This window comes from Ranitomeya variabilis, chromosome 3 (genome assembly GCF_051348905.1).
Source record: "Ranitomeya variabilis isolate aRanVar5 chromosome 3, aRanVar5.hap1, whole genome shotgun sequence".
Taxonomy (NCBI): Eukaryota; Metazoa; Chordata; class Amphibia; order Anura; family Dendrobatidae; genus Ranitomeya; species Ranitomeya variabilis.
This window is the reverse complement of record NC_135234.1, coordinates 141,037,359-141,045,802: the sequence shown is the minus strand read 5'-3', so window position 1 is coordinate 141,045,802 and position 8,444 is coordinate 141,037,359. Positions and strand designations below refer to the sequence as shown.

At 41.5% G+C, this 8,444-nt stretch overlaps 1 long non-coding RNA gene across 1 annotated transcript; it reads right to left on the bottom strand.

Annotated features, from left to right (window-relative positions):
* Window positions 1–246: 246 nt before the first annotated feature.
* On the bottom strand, window positions 247–800 carry LOC143818014 (uncharacterized). The gene is made up of 3 exons (XR_013224260.1): window positions 559–800; window positions 409–483; window positions 247–312 (listed from the first exon to the last, which is right to left on the bottom strand). It is a non-coding gene; the product is annotated as an uncharacterized LOC143818014 (long non-coding RNA).
* Between the last annotated feature and the right edge of the window lie 7,644 nt (window positions 801–8,444).

Below are 8,444 nucleotides of genomic sequence, written 5' to 3'. Positions count from 1 at the left end.
AGCCATTTAGACAGACAGACAGACAGTCTAGGCCTAGTCAACCAGGCCTGGCTCACAGCAGGCTGCAATATATACATAATATACAAAATATACAAAAGAGCGTAGAACAAAGCCCAAAAGAGTACGCAGTAAATGAAGTTAATAATGCAATGTCCAGGTAAGCGAAAACGGCCGCGGCTGACCTCATAGAAAACTGATAAGATGAAATACACAATTAACATATGGGAGGTGTAGAGCAAAACTGACCTTGATAAGTAGAAAATGGTAGCGAAGGGAGAAGGACGCTTGTCCAGTGAATGGAGACAGAGGCTCCTAGAAGAGGTTAAGAAGGGGGAGGGGTGTGAGACCAAGAAGCGATGCTGCAATTGAAGCCAGCGGGGAGAGGAAAAAACAAACAAACACGCATACCACAAGTTTTCCAAGGTAGCTGGAAGGTACGGGAGGTCCGGGACGGCACGGACAGGGGACAGAGTCCTGAAGGCACTATGAACGAAAGGCATAACGTAAGAGTGCTAGTAATCTAAGAAGGTGCAGGAGGCTGGTCAGAAAACCAAATACCTGTGGGTCCAGCAGGAGAAAAGGCGGTAGTGTGAGGCATCGTTGGTGGCCAGCAGGTAAAATAGCAAACTGGCCGGAAGTGCAGCAGTGTGGGTGAGTGCGCGCGCACATGATGTGAGAATGAGCTTCAAGGAGGCTAGGAACGCAGCAGGCAGTGGAGCTAAGCGCTATACGATTGTGTGGACACAGCCTGGGACCGGGTGCACCGTCCGTGCACCTGACTGCTGCTCCTGCCTCCTGCCCGCTCCTCATTCTGCTTGCCTCTGTGCCTGTGCTGCCGCTGGACGCTGGCTGGACCTGTCCTGGATGGTGGACGCTTGGATGACAGCAGCCGGATCTCTTCTCATCGCCGGCCCGGAAGTGACTCGCATCCATGTTGATGGCGGCGCCGGCGGTGACTGGTGAGTATTGCAGGTGCACCTGTGTGAAAGTCAGTCCCAGCAGCAGGCCCGGCCCGGAAGTGACTCTGGCTGCGTCGTATCCATGGTGACGGACGGTCCCGACTCCCGGCGGAGGGTGAGTATTTTGGCTGCAGCTGCGCACCGTAAATGGGCCCCCCCGTCTCGCCAGGGCCCCGGCACGCCCGGGTACGCCGGGTGCTGACGCAGGCCCTGAGCACAGCAACCCGTCCGGGGGCGGTCCGGGGGCGTGGTATCCATTTTCAATTACCGGAACGCTGGCAGAGGGAAATTTTAGTAAACGGCTGCCCCGTACCGGGTCGTACCGGCTGAATCCCACCCCTGCATACAGCATATATTTATTTGTATTTATTTTCAGTGCTTATTTTCTTCGTATTAAATTATTACAGCATATTAGATATTTTTGTCTTGTACTTTTTTGATATAGGCTATAAAGTGATATCCTTTCAACTTTTATAAAAAATTGTACTGTATGTCATGTGTAGAGTAACTAGTTAAATCACATACTACAGTTCTCGTGAATATGAATTTGCTTTTATTTGTGAAAAACTATGTGCAAAAACTTGTCCAACATTTAGTTCCTTGTTCCAAGTAGCAACTAATTTATGTCCTAAATATTGAAGAAAATTTCTATACAATGTTAAAATGACTGTCTTATTCTAGAAAAATATTTAGAATTGAGAGTCCTCAGTGGTTGATATCTTTTAATGGCTAACTGAAAAGATGGTAACAAATTGCAAGCTTTCGAGACTACTCAGGCCTCTTCTCTCCTCTTCTCTAGTCTCGAAAGCTTGCAATTTGTTACCATCTTTTCAGTTAGCCATTAAAAGATATCAACCACTGAGGACTCTCAATTCTAAATATTTTTCTATCTACTGGCTAACACAGTACCAAGATATATATCTTTCCTGTGTCTTATTCCAGTAATCGGGAAGAAGCTTAGATTATGGGTTTCATAATAACAAGTCAAAATACTAAAAACAGAAAAAAAATTTTTTTCACGCATTCAGATTGTAATGCCATATGTCAAGATTAGCAAGTTTAGGATCAGGGGAGATGTGATCTGTGTCTTCCCTGCATTTTACTAAAAGCGTTCATAACACAAGAACAATTTAAACAAAGAAGATTGGTGGGTGATGGGGTAAGTGATGCATTTTACTAATATTTCAGATTACAGACAATGATATAATTCTCTTTTTGTGCTACATTATATTTTAATGGTGATCATTAGAATTATGTGATCTCTTTGTATAAGCACAGCAGCTTACTTTCATTCCCTTACGTTATATTAACCAATACATCATTTCTCAAAACTCGATTTCTTTTCAAGTATTATTGATGTAAACATAGAAAAGAAAAATGAGTATACTGTATATATCATATAATAAATCCACTGCATTAGTGATGGAACACAGATGACTGGAGAAGTAGAATTTGACACCAGATAAAAGGACTTTGTTTATCTTCTCAACACTTTTCATTTCTTCCTTCAATCTTCAAAAACTTTTTGATTGGGTTTATATATAGCAGCAGAGAAGACGTTCAAGCTGTTGATGTGTGACATGATGAGAGGTTACTGTACTTTATGTCATGAAGAAACATAGGACATGTTCACGCAGCAATACATAATACTGTATGGATGTTGAGTTGTGAGACTGGTGAGTGAATAACAATTGAAAGAAAACATGATGCTGGCAGCCGGTCTAAGCTTTGGTACATTTTGTACATTGGGATGAAATATAAAGCGGTTTCTCGTATAACAAAAAAAAAGAGCAAAGAAAAAATATTATACAGTATGATACACCGTACACAAACAGAATATCAAATCTATCTTACTTTCACGAGACTCTGAAGCCAGACATGACTCTAATCAAGGCAATGCCATAATAAAATTATTTAGGCTGGTTTCACACTTGCGTTTTGATCTGCAGCATTTTAGCGCTAAAAAACGCATGCGGTTTTTTTTCTATACTTAACATTAACGTGCGTTAATGAACATGCGTTCATTTGCAGAAATGCAACATGTAGTAATTTCTAGCGGCGTTTTTTTGCCGCAAAAAAACGCATGCGTTTATTCGCGGCAAAAAAATGCATTGCTGTCTATGTAAACGCATGTGTTTTTAAGCACATGTGTTTGTTTGCATTAAAAATGCATGCTTTTTTTAGAAAAACACAAGAAAAAACAAGAAAAAACAAGAAAACCCTAACCCTAACCCTAAACACAAAAAAAAACAAGAAAACCCTAACCCTAACCCTAACCCTAAACAAGAAAAAACAAGAAAACCCTAACCCTAACCCTAGGGTTACTAGGGATCCTAACCCTAACCCTAACCCTAAGGTTAGGATCCCTAGTAACCCTAGGGACCCTAACCCTAACCCTAGGGATTCTAACCCTAACCCTTAGGGTTAGGGTTATGATTCTAACCCTTAGGGTTAGGGTTAGGGTTAGGATCCCTAGGGTTAGGGTTAGGATCCCTAGGGTTAGGGTTAGGGTTAGGGTTAGGATCCCTAGGGTTAGGGTTAGGGTTAGGATCCCTAGGGTTAGGGTTAGGGTTAGGGTTAGGATCCCTAGGGTAAATAGGGATCCTAACCCTAACCCTAAACCTAACCCTAGCTATTTCTATTTTTAGTGGGTTTTGTAGTTGATTTTGATGATTGGCAGCTGTCACACACTTCTCAGCATGCGTTTAAAAAACGCAAACGCAGGAAAAAATGCATGTAAACGCCGCAAAACGCAGCGTTTTTTTCTGCATGCAAAAACGCATGTGTCTAAAAAACGTGGCGTTTTGCCGCGTTTACATGCGTTTTTTCACCACATGCGTTTTTTAAAAAATGCTGCAGATCAAAACGCAAGTGTGAAACCAGCCTTAGAAGTTGACTTTTTTTTTATATCTGACCATAATAACTTTCAAAAGCATGCCTTGTAGTCTAAACACCACTCTTGGCCTAGTTGGCTAATCGGCACCAAAGAGTCATGATCCCAACTCCTTTCATAGTCGCCACATCCACATTGTGCCTCATTCCCAATCATGTTAAAATGTTTGTGCTGTTTTTGAATCGAGTCCCAAATAGAATAGAATTTGGAGCAACATCAGTATCGGACATACTGCTCAGTCTTTTCTTGTGCTAACCCCTTCACCTTCCTGACCAGCCCAAATTTGAAAATTTTGACCAGTGTCACTTTACGTGGTATTAACTCTAGAACACTTCAACAAATCTAAGTGATTCTGAGATTGATTTTTTTGTGATATATTGCACTTTACGTTATGAGTAATCTTAGGTTGAAATTTTTTGCGATTATTTGTGAAAATTTCGGAATTTTGGAGAAAAATTGAAAAAATCTAACAATTATCAAACTTTCAATGTTTATATCCTTAAGCCAGTTAGACATGCTGCACAAAATAATTTATAAATAACATTTCCTATTTGCATACTTTACATCTGCTACATTTTTTAAACATATTTTCTTTGTAATGAAACTTCTAATTTTTCCAGCAAAATTTACAAACATTTTTTTTAGGGGCAACATCACATGTGAAGTGACCTTCAGGGGTCCATATGAAAATACTCAGAAGTGACACCATTCTAAAAACTGCACCTCTCAAAGTGCTAAAAGTACTTTTAATAAGTTTACTAACCCATTAGATGCTTAACAGGAATTAAAGCAATGTGGAAAGAAAAATGAACATTTTAATTTTTCTAACAAAAATGTACATTTAGCCTCAAATTTTACATTTTTACAAGCTCAACAGGAGAAAATGAAAACTACAACTTGCTCTCCAATTTCTCCTGAGTACGTTTAGGTGCACGGCAGTGCTTGGAAGGGAAGGAGTGCCATTAGACTTTTGTACCTCAAAATTGGCTGGAATAGATAACGGACACCATGTCATATTTGCAGAGCCAGTGATGTGCTTAAACAGTGGAAACCCCCCACAAGTGACCCCATTTTGGAAACTACAACCTTCAAGGAACTTATCTATAAGTCTGGTGAGCAGCTTGATCACACAGGTGCTTCACAGAATATTATAACGTTGAGCCTCGAAAATAAAAAATTCCATTTTTCCCACAAACATGTTCCTTTAGCACGACTTTTTTCATTGTCACAAAGGTAACAGGAGAAAATGGACCATATAATTTATTTTGCAACATCTCCTGAGTATGCAGGTACCCCAGTGGGATAGAAAACAAGTGTTTGGGTGAACAGCAGGGCAGGGCAGAGAAAATAGACCATACACATTGTTGTGCAATTTCTCCTGAGAATGATGGTATCCCAATGGGGTGGAAAACAAAATTGGCTGGAATAGATAGTGGACACCATGTCACGTGTCACGATACATTTTTGGATTTGTGGCAGATCTGGTTTCTTTAACTTAAAACTTTTTTCCTTTCAGGCCATTGGGGGTTAATGTCAGTTTCTCCCTGCTGGCCTGCTGGTGTAATTGTATTGCTGCTGGGTAAGCTGATGTGGGTGGTGACCACTTTCACCATCCTTTAAAAGGTCATCTGATACATCAGCTGACTGTCGGTGTTAGAGCAATCTGCGGTGACCAAGCTGAAGTAAGGAGCTCTCTGGGTACAGTGGTTCTTCAGATGAATTTTTTGATCTGGTATCTTTATCCTGCTGTGTTATGGTTTGCAGCAGAAAGCTGAGTGTTGTATTTTTGTTACCCCGTGTTTCTTACCTGCAGTGGTGCAGCTAGTGCCCGTCACCCGCCAGTGCACTAGCTAGGGCAGTTATAGGTGTCATTTAGGGATGAGGTATCCTGACGTCGGCAGGGGGAAGGACCTGCAGAGGGTGTTAGGTGAGATCAGGGACAGACTCAGGTCAGAGCTCAGGAGGTGACCGTTACCTGAGTCCCTATTGTCAGGACCTTTCTCTCCCTATTCCATCAGCGTTGTGTGTTGTGCCGTTTGGTGACCGACCAACCGTTTGGTTGTGTCGCACTGGGTGAGTCACTCTGTGACATCATGGTTGCAGACCCCCTGATGTGCCTAAACAGTATAAAAACACCCATAAGTGACTCCATTTTGGAAACTACACCCCTCAAGGAATTTATCTTGAGGTGTGGTGAGCAGCTTGAACCCCAGGTGCTTCACAGAATTTTAAAACGTTGAGTCGTGAAAATGAAAAATTAAATTTTTCCACAAACATGTTCCTTTTATCCCATTTATTTTCATTTTCAAAAGGGTAACAGGAGAAAATAGACCATACAATTTATTCTTCAATTTATACAATACCCCATATGTGGTGGAAAGCTACTGTTTTGGCGCACGGCAAGACTTGGAAGGGAAGGAGCGCCAGTTGAATTCTGGAGCGCAATTTTGGCTGGAACAGATTGCCGATGCCATGTCAGATTCCTGATGCCCTGACATGCCAAAACAGCAGAAACCCCCACAAGTGACCCCATTTTGGAAACTACACCTCTTGAAGAATTCATCTACTGGTTTAGTGAGCATTTTTACACCTCAAGCAATTCACTGAATTGTATAAGATTGGGCTGAGTCAATGGAAAATTTTTTTTTATCCAATAAATTGTTACTTTGGCCTTAAGTTTTCAATTTTCAAAATGGATAATAAAAGAAAATGGATCACATATCATATTATGCAATTTCTCCTGAGTATGTTGATACCCCATATGTGGTTGACCACTACTTTAGAGGCACAGTGCAAAGCTCAGAAGGAAAGCAGCATCATACTGTAGTTCACATATTGCTGGAATGATTTGAGGGTGCCAAGTCACATTGGCAGAGTCTATGAGGTGCCAGAACAGCAGAACCCCCATAATTGACCTTATTTTACAAACTACACCTCTCAGTGAATTCATCAATATGTCACTGAATTTTATAACATTGTGCACTGAAGAATTTCCCAGCCCCAGATTTTACATTTTCACACTGGGAAATGGAAAAGAATGGGACCAAAATTTGTCACATAATTTTCACTGAACCCCATATGTGGCTGTACAATACTGCTTGGCCACATGGTGACAATGGAAGGAGCGCTATTTGACTTGAAGAACAAATTAGAATAGTTTGCAAACTTTATATACAGAGCCCCTAAGTGCCAGAAGAGAAAAACCCTCTTCAAGTGGCCCCATTTTTGAAACTTCACCCCTCTGGGAATTTATCTACAGGTGTAGTGATGATTTTGAATCCATGAATCCATGATCTGTTCCGGATGCAGCGATACCAAATATGTCTACTTTTTCGTAGCATTTAGGGGGTTAAACCACTGGGGGCAGTGAGGGCACCACTCCTGGCTGTGAGAGCCTGATGTCAGCTATCATGTTAGCTTTACACCCAGCTGCAATTGTTTGCACAGATCCTATGCACACACGATTGCCATGACGAACCTATACTTCATCGGTCAGGAACTCCTTCCCATCCATTACATACTAGTGATAAGCGATCACTGAAATTCTCTGGTGCTCATTACTCGGGTTGAACAATTTGTAATACTCGGGTACTCGGACAGAACAACGAGCCTAATGTAAGTCTATGGGAGACCCGAGCATTTTTACTGCGATCCCCCCAGGGGGTCCTTTTAAGGTCTAAAAACGTCTGAAAATTATGGAAACACTGCTCAAATGACATGGGAACATCATGGGGTTCGCCCCTGCAAGCTTTTCAGACTCCTAGGTCACAGCTGTAAACAATGTTGTCAGAGTTTCACGCCATTTTTACAGGAGCACCAAAAAACATACAAAACAGAAACCTAAATGGATTTTGCTGGGAAATATGTTAAGGAACATCCTTTCCAGGGTAATGACTTGTATATAAGGCAAAATAATTAACCCCTACAAAAATGTTCCTCCACCACTTGGGCTATGTTCACACGCAGCCTTTTTGATGCGTTTTTCAACTTTAGCATTGCTTTCAACTAATACAAATGCATTCACTGGGAAATGTCATTGTAACATTTAAAAACACTAGCTGGCCATGTGTTGTGTGACACATAAACAGACCCATCTTGTTTAATTTATGAAGGAGGGTCTCTTAAAGTCACAGAGCCTATTTTTAGAGGTGCATCAGGCGGCATTAATCTTCTTAAAGGGCCATTAAACAGTGGGTCTCCTATACTGTTATTGCCTATGCATTGAGTGGCTGGGCTGCCAAAAATTAGGACGCATCCCAATACCCCTTTCACGAGACATACAGGAGCGCCTCCTGAAAAAATGTTGCATTGATTGCAAGGCCTGGCCTGCCCCAAAGTTACATGCACCCCAATAACCGTTTCAGCAGATGTACTTGAGGGCCTCATGACAAAATTGTTCCCATTAGAAGAAAGTGTGCCTCCCATACTGTTTGCTTATGCATTTAATGCAAGGCCTGGCCTGCTCCAAAATTACATGCACCCCAACAAGCCTTTCAGCAGACGTATTTTATGGCCTCATGACAAAATTGTTCCTATTAAAAGAAAGTGTGTCTCACATACTGTTTGCTTATGCATTGAATGTAAGGCCTGCC